The 17,663-nt window shown below is 49.4% G+C and overlaps 1 protein-coding gene across 2 annotated transcripts in view; it reads left to right on the top strand.

Annotated features, from left to right (window-relative positions):
- The window catches only part of LOC135055377 (androgen-induced gene 1 protein-like), a 44,136-nt gene that overhangs the window by 392 nt on the left and 26,081 nt on the right, over positions 1–17,663 (top strand). The window lies entirely within an intron of this gene.

The raw sequence follows: 17,663 nt of genomic DNA on the forward strand, positions 1-17,663 counted from the left end.
CATGGTCTGTGTTTTTGTGGGTGCCCTAGGCATGCAGCGACGGCACGGAGGAGGAATCAATGGGGTCATGTCAAGCATTGAAAATGCCGAGAAAAAAAAAATCTTTGTAAACTTTCTTTACTTTTTACCTTGCATAAAGTATTATTGTATTTTGGTGCTTATATCATTCTATAGTATGCAGTGATTTTTGGACATTATAACCTAAAGGCCATAGAGACACATGCATAGGAGTACAATAAAAATTGGATTGGATGAAAGCTGTAATGGTCCTAACTGTGGAACGCCGGACCAGTTCCCTTTTGCGAGTTCTGCCGGCAATCCGGAGTCTGGACCGTTCCGTCTTTAACCCAATCCCAATAAAATGTGTGTCATTCTCTTTTGATATTTGGAATGTTTGCTAATATACCAACACATTCTCCGAACTCCACCAAAAGCCTGCCTGCAGTGCAGTGCAGTGTGTGTGCTGGAACAGGAAAGTTCCTTGTGACAGATCTTTTTTATTATTATTATTCTTTATTTATATGGCGCCACAAGGGTTCCGCAGCGCCCAATTACAGAGTACATAAATAATCAAACAGGAGAATGCTCTGATAGAGGACAGGACCCCACTAGCCCTTTGGGGAGACAGAGGGAGAGTATGCCAGCACACACCAGAGCGCTATATATATGTTGGGATAACACTATACAGAGTGTTTTTCCCCTTATAGCTGCTGTTTATATTATACTGCGCCTAATTAGTGCCCCCCCCCTCTTGTTTTACCCTTTTCTGTAGTGCAGGACTGCAGGGGAGAGTCAGGGAGACGTCCTTCCAGCGGAGCTGTGAGGGAAAATGGCGCCAGTGTGCTGAGGAGATAGGCTCCGCCCCCTTCTCGGCGGACTTTTCTCCCGCTTTTTTCAGGAATCTGGCAGGGGTTAATATACATCCATATAGCCCTGGGGGTTATATGTGATGTATTTTAGCCAGCCAAGGTGTTCATATTGCTGCTCAGGGCGCCCCCCCCCAGCGCCCTGCACCCATCAGTGAACGGAGCGTGTGGTGTGCATGAGGAGCAATGGCGCACAGCTGCAGTGCTGTGCGCTACCTTGGTGAAGACTGATGTCTTCTGCCGCCGATTTTCCGGACTTCTTCTGGCTCTGTAAGGGGGCCGGCGGCGCGGCTCTGGGACCGGACTCCGAGGCTGGGCCTGTGTTCGGTCCCTCTGGAGCTAATGGTGTCCAGTAGCCTAAGAAGCCCAAGCTGGCTGCAAGCAGGCAGGTTCGCTTCTTCTCCCCTTAGTCCCTCGATGCAGTGAGCCTGTTGCCAGCAGGTCTCACTGAAAATAAAAAACCTAAAACTAACTTTTCCTAAGAAGCTCAGGAGAGCCCCCTAGATTGCACCCAGCTCGGTCGGGCACAAAAATCTAACTGAGGCTTGGAGGAGGGTCATAGGGGGAGGAGCCAGTGCACACCAGGTAGTCCTAAAGCTTTTCTTTTGTGCCCAGTCTCCTGCGGAGCCGCTATTCCCCATGGTCCTTACGGAGTTCCCAGCATCCACTACGGACTACGAGAAATAGAATTATCGGTAAGTAAATTCTTATTTTATATGGCGCCACAAGGGTTCCGCAGCGCCCAATTACAGAGTACATAAATAATCAAACAGGAGAACAGCAACTTACAATTGATGATAATATAGGAGGAGTACAGGGTAAATAAACACATAGTATGACCTAATTGGTGAGCTATTTGTTTAGCATATGATGTTTTAGCCAGAATAGTGGTAAGGTATACTCCTTTTCCACCAAACTTATAACTCAGGTTATTGCTAGGGAAATCCCGAGGCCCAGTTTGGTGTGAAAGGGTCTGCTCGGGTCATGATACCCGGGAATCCAACTCTGGTAGCTTCCAGGGTCGAATCTAGAGTTAACCTGGGTAGTCCACGGTAGAGATGGGCAAGCCAAGACACTGGTGTTTGTCGAGTCACGTGATTTAGCTCAGTGGAGTGGCTCGACACAGTGTCTTGGCTCACGGTTCATCTTCAATGCATTGCAGAGACAAGGGGGCGGATCCTAATGCCAGGAGTCACTCAGGACTCATCAGAAGAGGAGAACCGACGCCTGGAGGAGAGACAAGGGGGCGGATCCTGAGCCCGGGAGTCACTCAGGACTCTTCAGGAGAGGAGAGCCGTCGTTTCGGGGGAGAGACAAGGGGGCAGATCCTGTACACGGAAGACACATGGGCTGTGCTGTGCTGTATGTGAGTGTGTTTGAGCTGGGGAGAGAGGCTGCTGCAGTGAGTATCATGTCTCGACACTTCAGGTTTTCCTGATTCGAACATCTACAAGACTTGAGTCAGTGTGTTGAGACATTCACTCAGTAGCCATCTCTACCCGGGTCACACTAAAAGCATATGGAGAGCTAGATGACCGGGGTTTGGAGAGGACGTCCTCTCCAAGCGCCAGCAGAGGGAAGACCTGGCAATAACCTGGGTTCAAAATGCAGTGTGAAAGGGGTCTTTTCCGTCTGTCACACGGGTTGGAACCATGTTCGAAAACCCGTGTTGGACTAGGCAATTTGGTGGAAACAAGGTATTGGTAGGGTTGGCCAATGTAAGCGAAGTAAGGTAAAGGTATGTTTTACACATTGTGCACAAATAAGTGATGTGAATTTAGTATTTACTGCTAACACTGTCTAGTTCACATAGGTACTTTGTTTTTGTACATGTCTCTCTCTTGGTTATGTTCAGTGCATAAATGCATCCATTGCAAATGAGGCCCACAGTTTTGATAATTTGGAAGAACCTTTAATGGATTCCAAAATATCTGTCAAATTAATCATTCAATACTAATTGTACAGGGTGAGTCAAACCCTCCCAGATTTTAAAGTTCAACAAAAAAGGCCTGGTAAATGCTATGCTCAGAATTGTACTACATAATCTAAAAAGCGCATGGAATACAGGGGGTGATTCAGACCTGATTGCTGGGCTGCTAAATTTGTTGTGGTGCGTTCAGATAGTCGCCGCCCAAGAGGAGTGTATATTCGCCGTGCAAGTGTGTGATCACGTGTACACCGAGCTGCAAAAATCCTTAAGCCAGCGGACAGCTGCAAATCCGTTCGCACCTCACTCACCACTGAATGATTTTTCCAAAGTGTGCAGTCTGTGCGCAACCCAGGACTTACTCCGACAGTTCTTTGAGAACAGGCTGAGCAGGGCCAGATCTGACATCATGAACACTCCCTGAAAATGCTTGGGAACGCCTGCGTTTTCCCTGACGCTCCCAGTAAATGGTCAGTTACCACCCACAAACGGCCTCTTCCTGTCAATCTCCTTGTGATCGCCAGTGCGATCTTAAGTTTTCACACCAGCCTGTTGCTGTCCGGCGATGCTTCTTTTTGCCGACGCATGTGCGCATTGTGGTGCTTGCGCAGTCTATTGCTGATCGCCCACTGAGCGAAAACGCACAGCAGCGATCAGGTTTGAATCCCCTCCGCAGTTTATTTGCAATTGATTTTGCATACTTACATTTGTAGTGGAGTTCTGAAAGTGAGCTGTCACTTGTAAGCAGAACAGTATTTGCAAAAACGGTTTGATGGATATCCTCGCAACATGACGTTTGGTTCCATCTGTAGAAAATGATGGCTGTTCAGAACTTAATGAACGGTATGTTGTGAGGCTGTTCCTGCAACGCTGTTCTGCTCACAAGTGACAAAGCTCACTTCCAGAAATCGAATACACATGTATCGTGAATGAAGGCCACCATCTGGACGATATCCTATTCAAAACCAATTGATAATAAACTGAATTCCATGCACTTTCAGATTATGTACTAAAAACTTTAATAGCACTTGCCATGCCTTTTTTTGTTAGCCTATAAAATCTGGATTTTTTTCATTTTACTCACCCTGTATAAAGCTCTGTACCTTTCAGTCAGCACCATATTTATCCTGTGGGTCTTGTTGCCTTTTAATATAACTAAAGCCCAGTACCCACAGGCCGATGCAGGAGAGATGTGTGCTGAGCGAACCGCTCAGCACACATCTCTCCTGCCGCTCAGCACAGCGCGATCTGTGCTGAGCGTGCGGGGGGAGACGGGGGGGCCGCTCACTTCACCCAGCGGGTGAAGTGAGCGACCCGCTAGATCTAGCAGCAGCGATAGCGATGTGCGGGGCTGCGCATCGCTATCGCTGAGGGGGCTACACACGGAGCGATCATGCTGATATTCTAAGCAATCTAGTCAGATTGCTTAGAATATCGCTCCGTGAGTACCCCCCTTAACAATGGAACAAAATGCATTCTTGTGTGTGTGTGTGTGTGTATGTATGTATGTATGTATATATATATATATATATATATATATATATATATATATATATATATATATATATATATATATATATATATAATGTAATATATATAATTTTTATTATGAACCCCCCCCCCCCCTCCTTCTGAGATAACAGTAGATATAAAGGCCTCCCCATGTTTACATGGAGAAGCTATTGCTGGTGGCATCGTTGTGTTCCCTTCGTGATCAGGGTCGGGAAGTGACAGCACTAGAGCCTTACAGCGCCTTAATGTTTTATCCATTCTCCATTTGTTTTAGGTTGTTTTGTTTTATCTATGCACCATTGTACTCTTGCGGGCACGCTTCAGGCTCGCTTCATTCATTACAGGTTACTATTCCAAAGAGTTGGTGACACGGACCCAGGGGCTTTTCGGAAAAGTCCTCTCCACGAAGGGTAACTAGATACTACCCTGGTGGCAGTGAGCAAAGTCTGTCATCAGCGTGAATTACATAGGAAGAAGTCATATCTCCCGGTTTAATTGTGTAGGACATATTTAGTGTTCACTCTAGGCTGTTTTAGCAGGGCGCCGCGCCCTGCCCGCTTTTTAACAGGCAAAACCCGCCCTGCCCCTTTTGCGGCGCCCTGCTAGAACAGCCGCCCGCTCCCTGCCCTCCCGGCGTGTATAGATGCCGTGCGCATGCGCGCGGCATCCATTCACGCATTGGGAGAGGGCTGGGGGAAGCCCAGCACCGACGGAGGTGCTGGGCACGCCCCCAACAGTGTCGTTGGCGGCCACAGACGCTCTCTATAGTAGCGTCTGTGGGCCGCACCGCCCCCTAAAATGACGGCGGCGTGGCCACGCCCCCTAATGTGCCCCCCTGAGTCCGGCGCCCTGCCCCTTTTCACTCCTAGAGTGAACACTACATATTATGATAGCTTTAATGTACTCTTAAGGGCCCTACACATATAATGATCCGCCACCGAGCTGCCCGACGGCGGATACGGGCGACCCGGCGGCGGGAAGGCAGTGACGGGGGGAGTGAAGTTTTTTATTATTTTACAGCAGGATTTTTTAAACCAGTGTGCCGTGGCACACTAGTGTGCTGCGACCAGTTGCAAGGTGTGCCGCGGAGCCAGAGCCGCTTCGTGCACCTTCAGAGTGAACTGTTGGCCCGGGCTCTTCTTAGAGGAGCAGTCATGCTCCGGCCGTGACCTATGCATTGAAGACACGGCGGTGTGGTATCCTAGGTCACAGCCGCCGTTTCTCACCACCCACCCAGCCAGCCAGCCCACCCGCCTGCATACACATCTTCCAGTTCCCGCCTGCATACACAGCTTTCTTAGCCCACCCACATCCACGCCTGCCTGACCGCCCACTGCTCAGTATTCGCAGCACTCCACTATGAACAACCCCCGCCACTGAGGGACAGGGAGGAGGACAGCTGACCGGTAGGGGTTAATATTTGTTTTATTTCTCCTGTGGGGAACAATAGGATTTATGTGGGGAGAATAAGGATTTATGGGGGGAACAATGTTTTTCTGTGTAGGCCAATATGTGTTTTTTGTTTTTTTTTCTGCGGGGAACTGATGGTGTGCCTTGGCAATTTTAAAATACTGTTCGGTGTGCCGCGAGTAAAAAAAAAAAAGTTGAAAATCACTGTTTTACAGGTAGGCTGCTGGCAACAGCCTCCCTGCATCGTGGGAGTAGTGTCCGCCCTGCGGGGTCTGAGCCACGATCTCAGCTGACAGGACACTGAGCTCCTGAGGGGATCGGACGTTCCCCGCCACAGGGGTCGCTCACCCCGGTAGCATGCCACCACCCCCTTACAGAGCTAGAAGATCAGTGGTGATTGAGTCACTGACCCCCCCCTCCCCCTTAGCAAGCGGGTAGCCAGTGTAAAGATGGCGGCAACAGGGTCCGGGGCTCAGCGGTACATAGTGCGGCGCTGTGAGGGGCGCCCTAAGCCAGCGCCTACACCCTACACTGACCTCTCAAGCCTGTCAGGGTCCCGGGATTGCTGCCAGCACAATTCCTCAGGCCAGTATAATCTCCAGAAGAGCGGGAAGACAGCACCATTAAGGGGGCGGAGCTTCTCCTCAGAGCAGCCCCATCAGCGTTCAGCGCCACTTTCCTGCCTGCAGAAACGCTGTCGGTGAAGAGCAGTCCCTCCAGAGCAACTCCAGCTATCTCTTACGGTACCAGGGGGTTGCAGAACGGTGAGGGGGGTGGGGGCTGTGTAAAGACTGTGTACCCTATTAAGGTACACAGTCAGCGCTGGTTGGGGTCTCCCTATACCATTGAAAGCACTGTGTGTGGGTTGGCTCCAATCTGCGTGTGTCTCTTGCCATTCTTGGGGGTGAAACTCTGTCTAGCCTCCTGTGTGTGTGTGTGTGTGTGTGTGTGTGTGTGTGTGTGTGTGTGTGTGTGTGTGTGTGGAGTGTCTGTGGTCTCCATTAAGCTATGTCCAGGGACTCTGTGTCATATGCTGCAGAGGATATGTCCTCTCAGGATGATCTCATTCCATGTAATCAGGATTGCACTGTTTTAGCGCAGATACCAGCAAGGGAGCCTGAATGGTTATTCTCTATCAAATCTATGATAACTCAGATTTCTACTAGGGTTGCACAGAATGAATCAGCGGTTCTGTTTCCTCAGGGACCCCTCTGTTGGTTCCCACAAACGTGCTCTTGCCCAGATTATGCAAGATGACATGGATACCGATTCTGACATGGCAGACGGTGATGGAGATGTGCTGCGGGGGGCCGCATCTCTTGCAAAAGGGGTGCAGTTGATGAGAGAGGCTCTCAGGGATGTGTTGAATATTGCTGATACAATACCTGAGCAGGTTGAGGAGGCTTACTTCACTGACAATAAGAAAGCCTCGCTAACCTTCCCTGCGTCCAAAGAATTAAATGCTATTTTTGAAAAGGCGTGGGAAAACCCGGAGAAAAAATTCCAGATCCCTATGAGGGTTCTGGTTGCTTTCCCCCTTCCCTGAGGAGGATAGGAAAAAATGGGAAAACCCACCCATAGTGGACGCGTCTGTATCCAGACTCTCGAAAAAGGTGGTTTTACCTGTCCCAGGATCTACCGCCTTAAAGGAGCTGGCTGATCGCAAAATCGATACTACACTCAAATCCATACACACGGCTTCAGGGGGGATACTGCGTCCTACTATTGCCTGTGCATGTATTTCCAAAGCTATAGTAAAGTGGTCAGGCACGTTACTTGAGGATTTGGATACAATGGATAAAAGTGACGTTGAATTGTTTTTACGTAACATTCACGATTCTGCAGAATTTATGGTGGAATCCATGAATGACCTGGGTTCAGTGGCTGCAGGAATATCTTCCATGTCGGGCTCGTCTACGACTGTGGCTGCGCCAATGGTCTACCGACGCGGAATCCAGGAGAGTTGTGGAGACCCTACCCTACACAGGTCATGCTCTCTTTGGGGAAGCATTGGATGCGTGGATCTCCACGGCTACAGCGGGTAAGTCACCTTTTCTCTTACGTCCTAGAGGATGCTGGGGACTCCGTAAGGACCATGGGGATAGACGGGGTCCGCAGGAGACATGGGCACTTTAAGAAAGACTTTAGGTATGGGTGTGCACTGGCTCCTCCCTCTATGCCCCTCCTCCAGACCTCAGTTTTACTACTGTGTCCAGAGGAGACTGGGTGCATTACAGGGAGCTCTCCTGAGTTTCCTGTTGGAAAGTGATTTGTTAAGTTTTTTATTTTCAGGGAGCCTGCTGGCAACAGACTCCCTGCATCGAGGGACTGAGGGGAGAGAAGCAGACCTACTTCTGTGAGTTTCAAGGCTCTGCTTCTTAGGCTACTGGACACCATTAGCTCCAGAGGGATCGGTACGCAGGTCTCACCCTCGCCGTCCGTCCCAGAGCCGCGCCGTCGTCCTCCTCACAGAGCCGGAAGATAGAAGCCGGGTGAGTATGAGAAGAAAAGAAGACTTCAAAGGCGGCAGAAGACTTCATGATCTTCACTGAGGTAACGCACAGCGGTGAAGCTGTGCGCCATTGCTCCCATACACCTCACACACTGCAGTCACTGTAAGGGTGCAGGGCGCAGGGGGGGCGCCCTGGGCAGCATATAAACCTCGTTTTCTGGCAAAAATATATATATATATATATATATATATATATATATATATATATATATATATATATATATATATATATATATATATATATATATACACACACACACACACACAGTTGGGCACTGTATATATAATGAGCCTCCGCCACTTTCAGTATATTTGAGCGGGACAGAAGCCCGCCGCCGAGGGGGCGGGGCTTCTCCCTCAGCACTCACCAGCGCCATTTTCTCCACAGCACAGCGCTGAGAGGAAGCTCCCCGGACTCTCCCCTGCTTAACCACGGTGAAAGAGGGTTTTGAAGAAGGGAGGGGGCACATAATTTGGCGCATTTATACATGTACAAATAGCGCTACTGGGTAAACATATTTATATAGTGTTTTTTCCTGGGTCATGTAGCGCTGGGTGTGTGCTGGCATACTCTCTCTCTGTCTCTCCAAAGGGCCTTGTGGGGGAACTGTGTTCAGATAAGAGGATTCCCTGAGTGTGTGGTGTCGGTACGCGTGTGTCGACATGTCTGAGGTAGAAGGCTTTCAGGGGGAGGAGGAGGAGAGAATGAGTGCGGTGTCTCCGCCGACACCTGACTGGATGGATATGTGGAAGGTTTTAAGTGCTAATGTAAATTTATTGCACAAAAGATTAGACAAAGCTGAAGCTAGGGAACAGCCAGGGAGTCAACCCATGTCTGTCCCTATGTCGCAGGGACCTTCGGGGTCTCAAAAGCGCCCACTATCCCAAATTGTAGGCACAGATACCGACACGGATTCTGACTCCAGTGTCGACTACGATGATGCAAAATTACAGCCAAAAGTGGCTAAATGTATTCGATATATGATCATTGCAATAAAAGATGTTTTGCATATCACAGAGGAACCCCCTGTCCCTGACACGAGGGTACACATGTATAAGGGGAAGAAACCTGAGGTAACCTTTCCCCCCTCACATGAGTTGAATGAATTATGTGAAAAAGCTTTTGAATCTCCAGACAAAAAACTGCAGATTCCCAAAAGGATTCTTATGGCGTATCCTTTCCCGCCAATGGACAGGATACGGTGGGAATCCTCCCCTAAGGTGGATAAGGCATTAACACGCTTATCCAAAAAGGTAGCGCTGCCATCCCAAGATACGGCTACCCTCAGGGACCCTGCTGACCGCAAGCAGGAGGTTATCTTGAAGTCCATTTACACACATTCTGGTACCTTACTCAGACCGGCGATTACGTCGGCATGGGTTTGTAGCGCGGTAGCAGCATGGACAGATACCTTATCAGCGGATATTGAGACCCTAGATAAGGATACCATTTTATTGACCCTGGGGCATATAAAAGATGCGGTCTTATATATGAGAGATGCTCAAAGAGACATTAGTCTACTGGGTTCTAGAATCAACGCGATGTCCATTTCTGCTAGACGAGTCCTATGGACCCGGCAATGGACAGGTGATGCCGATTCAAAGAGGCATATGGAGGTTTTACCTTACAAGGGTGAGGAATTGTTTGGGGAAGGTCTCTCGGACCTGGTCTCCACAGCTACAGCTGGTAAATCAAATTTTTTGCCTTATATTCCCTGACAGCCTAAGAAAGCACCACATTATCAAATGCAGTCCTTTCGGTCACAAAGAAACAAGAGAGTACGAGGTGCATCCTTTCTTGCCAGAGGTAAGGGCAGAGGAAAAAAGCTGCACAACACAGCTAGTTCCCAGGAACAGAAGTCCTCCCCGGCCTCTACAAAATCCACCGCATGACGCTGGGGCTCCGCTTCAGGCGGCCGCCCCAGTGGGGGCACGTCTTCGAGTTTTCAGCCACATCTGGGTTCACTCACAGGTGGATCCCTGGGCAATAGAAATTGTTTCCCAGGGTTACAAGCTGGAATTCGAAGAGGTGCCTCCTTGCCGGTTTTTCAAATCGGCCCTACCAGCTTCTCCCCCAGAAAGGGAGATAGTGTTAAATGCAATTCACAAATTGTTTCTTCAACAGGTGGTGGTCAAGGTTCCCCTGCTTCAACAAGGGAGGGGATATTACTCAACCCTATTTGTGGTCCCGAAACCGGACGGTTCGGTCAGACCCATTTTAAATTTAAAATCCCTGAACCTATACTTGAAGAGGTTCAAGATGGAATCGCTCAGAGCGGTCATCGCCAGCCTGGAAGGGGGGGATTTTATGGTATCTCTGGACATAAAGGATGCATACCTTCACGTTCCCATATATCCACCTCATCAGGCGTACCTGAGATTTGCGGTACAGGATTGTCATTACCAATTTCAGATGTTGCCGTTTGGGCTTTCCACGGCCCCGAGAATTTTCACCAAGGTAATGGCGGAAATGATGGTGCTCCTGCGCAAGCAAGGTGTCACAATTATCCCGTACTTGGACGATCTCCTCATAGAAGCGAGATCAAGAGAGCAGTTACTGAACAGTGTGTCACTTTCACTGAAGGTGTTACAGCAACACGGCTGGATTCTCAATATCCCGAAGTCGCAGTTGGTTCCTACGACTCGTCTGACTTTCTTGGGCTTGATTCTGGATACAGACCAGAAAAAGGTTTATCTTCCGATAGAAAAAGCTCAGGAACTCATGACTTTGGTCAGGAACTTATTGAAGCCAAAACAGGTGTCAGTGCACCACTGCACTCGAGTCCTGGGAAAAATGGTGGCATCATACGAACCCATTCCCTTCGGCAGGTTCCATGCGAGTACTTTCCAAGTGGTCCGGGTCACATCTACAAATGCATCGGTTGATCACCCTGTCCCCCAGAGCCAGGGTATCTCTCCTGTGGTGGCTGCAGAGTGCTCACCTTCTAGAGGGACGCAGGTTCGGCATTCAGGACTGGATCCTGGTGACCACGGACGCGAGCCTCCGAGGTTGGGGAGCAGACATGCAGGGAAGAAACTTCCAAGGTCTTTGGTCAAGTCAAGAGACTTGTCTTCACATCAACATCCTGGAACTGAGGGCCATATACAACGCCCTACGTCAAGCGGAGACCTTACTGCGCGACCGACCAGTTCTGATCCAGTCAGACAACATCACCGCAGTAGCTCATGTAAACCGCCAGGGCGGCACAAGGAGCAGAGTGGCAATGGCGGAAGCCGCCAGGATTCTTCGCTGGGCGGAAAATCATGTAAGAGCACTGTCAGCAGTGTTCATTCCGGGAGTGGACAACTGGGAAGCAGACTTCCTCAGCAGACACGACCTGCATCCAGGAGAGTGGGGACTTCATCAGGAAGACTTCGCACAGATTGCAAGTCAGTGGGGACTGCCCCAGATAGACATGATGGCATCCCGCCTCAACAAAAAGCTGCAGAGGTATTGCGCCAGATCAAAAGACCCTCAGGCGGTAGCTGTAGACACCATAGTGACACCGTGGGTGTTCCAGTCGGTCTATGTGTTTCCTCCTCTTCCTCTCATCCCAAAGGTGTTGAGAATAATAAGGTAAAGAGGAGTACAGACAATTCTCATTGTTCCAGATTGGCCACGAAGGACCTGGTATCCGGATCTACTGGAAATGCTCACAGAAGATCCATGGCCTCTTCCTCTACGACAGGACCTGTTGCAACAGGGGCCCTGTCTGTTCCAAGACTTACTGCGACTGCGTTTGACGGCATGGCGGTTGAACGCCGGATCCTAGTGGAAAAGGGCATTCCGGATGAGGTCATTCCTACTCTGATAAAGGCTAGGAAGGACGTGACAGCTAAACCTTATCACCGTATATGGCGAAAATATGTTGCTTGGTGTGAGGCCAGGAATGCTCCTCCGGAAGAATTCCATCTGGGCCGTTTCCTTCACTTCCTACAAACTGGAGTGAATTTGGGCCTAAAATTAGGCTCCATTAAGGTTCAGATTTCGGCCTTATCCATTTTCTTTCAAAAGGAATTGGCTTCTCTCCCAGAAGTACAGACCTTTTGTAAAGGGAGTGCTGCATATTCAGCCTCCTTTTGTACCTCCGGTGGCACCTTGGGACCTTAACGTGGTGTTGAGTTTCCTTAAGTCACACTGGTTTGAACCACTTAAAACGGTGGAGTTGAAATATCTCACTTGGAAAGTGGTCATGATGTTAGCCTTGGCTTCGGCTAGGCGAGTATCGGAATTGGCGGCTTTGTCTCATAAAAGCCCCTATGTAGTTTTCCATATGGATAGAGCGGAATTGCGGACCCGCCCTCAATTCTTGCCTAAGGTGGTGTCATCTTTTCATATGAACCAACCTATTGTGGTACCTGTGGCTGCGCGCGACTTGGAGGATTCCGAGTCCCTTGATGTAGTCAGGGCTTTGAAAATTTACGTGGCCAGAACGGCTAGAGTCAGGAAAACAGAAGCACTGTTTGTCCTATATGCGGCCAACAAGGTTGGCGCACCTGCTTCAAAGCAGACTATTGCTCGCTGGATCTGTAACACGATTCAACAGGCTCATTCCACGGCTGGATTGCCGTTACCAAAATCGGTCAAGGCCCATTCCACAAGGAAATTGGGCTCTTCTTGGGCGGCTGCCCGAGGGGTCTCGGCACTACAGCTGTGCCGAGCTGCTACTTGGTCGGGGTCAAACACCTTTGCAAAGTTCTACAAGTTTGATACCCTGGCTGAGGAGGACCTCCTGGTTGCTCAATCGGTGCTGCAGAGTCATCCGCACTCTCCCTCTAGGACGTAAGAGAAAATAAGATTTTAAACCTACCGGTAAATCTTTTTTCTCGTAGTCCGTAGAGGATGCTGGGCACCCGTCCCAAGTGCGGACTTCTTCTGCAAGACTTTATATAGTTTTGCTTACATAAGGGTTGTTATAGTTTTCATCGGTCTTGGACTGATGTTATGTTGGTTTCATACTGTTAACTGGTTAGTATATCACAAGTTATACGATGTGATTGGTGTGGCTGGTATGAATCTTGCCCTTGGATTAACAAAATGCTTTCCTCGTACTGTCCGTCTCTGGGCACAGTTTCTCTAACTGAGGTCTGGAGGAGGGGCATAGAGGGAGGAGCCAGTGCACACCCATACCTAAATTCTTTCTTAAAGTGCCCATGTCTCCTGCGGAGCCAGTCTACCCCCATGGACCTTACGGAGTCCCCAGCATCCTCTACGGACTACGAGAAAAATATTTACCGGTAGGTTTAAAATCTTATTTTCTCCCCTCAGCTGCACCTGCTACAAAGAAACAGTTTTCTTCAGCTGCATCACAGTCCTTTCGGGTTGCTAAAACAAGAAAGGCCAAACCGTCCAACACCTTCTTTAGAGGAGGTCGACCAAAATCCAAGAAACCTTCTGCTGGAGGTTCACAGGAACAGAAGCCTGCTTCAGGTACACCAAAGTCCTCAGCATGAAGGTGGACCCCGCGGCCCGGAGGTAGGGCCCGTGGGGGGTGAGACTCAGACATTTCAGCCTCGTCTGGGTGTCGTCCGGCCTGGATCCCTGGGTACAAGATATTGTGTCCCAGGGATATCTGCTAGAATTTTAGGATCTCCCTCCTCACCGGTTTTTCAAATTGGGCTTGCCAACTTTGCCGGCGGACAGGGCTACCCTACAGGGACCCATCCAGAAGTTTGTGGAGGCACATATTATTGTACCAGTTCCTCCCCAGGGTTACTAAAGGTTACTATTAGAACCTTTTCGTGGTACCGAAACTGGATGGTTCGGTCAGGCACATTGTGAACTTGAATTCCCTCAGAAAGGGGTTTAGTGATTTTAAGTTCAAAATGGAGTCTCTAAGGGCGGTGATATCAGGTCTGGAGGAGGGGGAATTCCTGGTATCCCTGGATATCAAGGATGCGTACCTCCACCTTCCGATTTGGCAACCGCATCAGGCTTATCTCCGATTCGCACTGTTAGACTGTCATTTTCAATTCCAGGCCCTGCCATTCGGCCTCTCCACAGCACCAAGAGTATTCACCAAGGTGATGACGGAAATGATGGTTCTCCTCCGCAGACAGGGGGTGAACATAATTCCATATCTGTACGATCTGCTGATAAAGGCATCGTCCAAGGAGAAGCTGTTACACTCCATAGCTCTCACGACCCAACTTCTCACGACCCAACTTCTTAAGGAACATGGTTGCATTCTGAATCTTCGAGAATCACATTTGGAACCAACCAGGAGGTTGTCATTTCTGGAATGATACTCGACACGGAAGTGCAGAGGGTGTTTCTTCCAGAGGAAAAAGCGTTGGTGATACAAACAATGGTCCGGGATGTCCTGAAGCCAGCCAGGGTGTCGGTTCATCAGTGCATTCGCCTTCTGGGGAAGATGGTGGCCTCTTACGAGGCTCTGCAGTATGGGAGGTTTCATGCTCAGTCCTTCCAACTGGATCTCCTGGACAGATGGTCGGGATCTCATCTACACATGCACCAGAGAATACGTCTGTCGCCAAAGGCCAGGATTTCACTCCTCTGGTGGCTGCAATTACCCCACCTTCTGGAGGGCCGCAGGTTCGGGATTCAGGACTGGATCTGTCTAACCACGGATGCAAGTCTCCGGGGCTGGGGCGCAGTCACTAAAGGGGAAACCTTCCAAGGAAGGTGGTCAAGTCTGGAAGCCGGCCTGCTGAGAAACATTCTGGAATTAAGGGCCGTCTCCAACGGGCTTCTCCAAGTGACCCATCTTAAGAGAAATCGGGCCATTCAAGTGCAGTCGGACAATGTAACGACAGTGGTTTACATAAACAGACAGGGCGGAACGAAGAGCAGAGCTGCAATGTCAGAGGTAACAAGAATCATCTTTTGGGCGGAAAAACACGCGTTGGCGCTGTCAGCAATCTCCATTCCGGGAGTAGACAACTGGGAAACGGACTTCCTCAGCAGACACAATCTCCATCCAGGAGAGTGAGGCCTCCATCCGGAGGTGTTCACGGAGGTGACAAACCTTTGGGTTGTACCTCAAATAGACATGATGGCCTCTCGTCTCAACAAGAAGCTTCAGCTGTATTGTTTGAGGTCGAGGGACCCGCAAGCCGTGACGGTGGACGCCCTAGTGACTCCGTGGGTGTTCCAGTCGGTGTACGCGTTTCCTCCACTTCCTCTCATTCCCAGGGTTCTAAAACTCATAAGGATAACAAGAGTTCAGGCGATCCTCATTGCTCCGGACTGGCCAAGACGGGCTTGGTACGCAGATCTACTGCTAGAAGAGTCGAGGCCTCTTCCTCTACGGGAGGACCTGCTACAGCAGGGGCCGTTCGCTTATCAAGACTTACCGCGGCTACGTTTGATGGCATGGAGGTTGAACGCCAGATATTAGCTCGGAAGGGCATTCGGAACAAAGTTATTCCTACCCTGATACAGGCTAGGAAAACATTACCAGCGCATTTGGAAAAAGTATGTGTCTTGGTGTGAATCCAAGAAGTTTCCTCCGGTGGAGTTTAAACTTGGACAATTTCTCCTCTTCCTTCAAGCAGGTGTGGATATGGGCCTGAGATTAGGTTCCGTAAAGGTCCAAATTTCGGCCCTATCGTTTTTCTTCCAGAAACAGTTGGTTGCCCTCCCTGAGGTTCAGACCTTTTTGAAGGGAGTTCTGCACATCCAACCTCACTTTGTGCTGCCTACTGCGCCCTGGGATCTTAACGTGGTGTTGCAGTTCCTCCAGTTGGACTGATTTGAGCCTCTACAGGAGGTTAAGGTCAAGTTTCTCACGTGGAAGGCTGTCACTTTGTTGGCCTTGGCTGAGCTCCGGACACATCCGCAGTTCCTTCCGAAGGTTGTGTCGGTATTTCATATCAACCAACCTATTGTGGTGCCAGTTGCTACTGACTCCTCAGTTTCATCAAAACCCTTGGATGTTGTAAGGGCTCTGAAAATCTATGTAAAGAGGACTGCTCGTCACAGAAAATCGGACTCTGTTTGTCCTGTATGATCCCAAGAAACTTGGGTGTCCTGCTTCTTGCCGTGTCCTACGTCTGTTAAGTCCCACTCTACTCGTAAGGTGGGTTCGTCCTGGGCGGCTTCCCGGGGTGTCTCGGCTTTACAGCTTTGCCGAGCAGCTACTTGGTCTGGGTCGAACACGTTTGTAAAGTTCTACAAGTTCGATACTTTGGGCTCTGAGGACCTCAAGTTTGCTCAATCGGGTCTGCAGGAGCCTCCTCACTCTCCCTCCCGTTCTGGGAGCTTTAGTACATCCCCATGGTACTAATGTGGACCCCAGCATCCTCTACGGACTATGAGAAAAGGATTTACCGGTAGGTAATTAAAGTCCTATTTTAATTACCTACCGGTAAATCCTTTTCTCATAGTCCGTAGAGGATACTGGGAATCCATTTAGTACCATGGGGTATAGACGGGTCCACTAGGAGCCATGGGCCCTTTAAGAATTTGATAGTGTGGACTGGCTCCTCCCTCTATGCCCCTCCTACCAGTCTCAGTCTAGGAAACTGTGCCCGAGGAGACTGACATACTTTGAGAAAAGGATATAAAAGGATAGGATAGTGGTGAGATTCCGAACCAGCACACACAAACAAGAGGAAAGCCATGCTACGCAAACTTGCAAAAAGCTAAACCAAACAACAATACTTAACCAAGTAACAGTGCAGGAAGAACGAAGCACTGGGCGGGCGCCCAGTATACTCTACGGACTACGAGAAAAGGATTTACCGGTAGGTAATTTAAAATCCTATTTTCTCTTGCGTCCAGGAGGATACTGGGGATCCATTAAGTACCATGGAGAAGTACCAAAGCTCCCAAACAGAGTGGGAGAGTGCTGAGGTTCCTGCAGAACTGATTGCCCAAACTGAAGGTCCTCAGTGGCCAAAGTATTGAACTTGTAGAATTTTGCAAACGTGTTCGAACCTGACCAAGTATCTGCTCGGCAGAGCTGTAAGGCCAAGACACCCTGAGCAGCCGCCCAGGAAGAACCCACCGACCTAGTTGAATGAGCCTGTACAGATTTAGGAACCGGCAATCTTGCCGTGGAATAAGCATGCTGGATAGTGAGCCTGATCAAGCGCGCAATTGACTGCTTTGAAGCGGGACACCCAATCTTATTGGGATCGTAAAGAACAAACAGCGAGTCCGATTTCCTGTGACGAGCTGTTTTCTTCACATACACATTCAAAGCCCTCACAACATCCAAAGACTTTGAAGTAACAGAGGTGTCCGTAACAACCGGAACCACAATAGGTTGGTTAATGTGAAATGCTGACACGTAATGAGTTCAGCTCTGTCCTCATGGAAAATTAAATAGGGGCTCTCTGGAGACCACGCCCCCAGCTCCTACACACGTCTTGCTGAAGCCAAGGCCAACAGTGTGACGGTCTTCCACGTAAGATATTTTAAGTCTACCTCCAGTAACGTTTCAAACCAGTCCGATTGGAGGAACTGCAG

Source organism: Pseudophryne corroboree, chromosome 3 (assembly GCF_028390025.1).
Source record: "Pseudophryne corroboree isolate aPseCor3 chromosome 3, aPseCor3.hap2, whole genome shotgun sequence".
NCBI lineage: Eukaryota > Metazoa > Chordata > Amphibia > Anura > Myobatrachidae > Pseudophryne > Pseudophryne corroboree.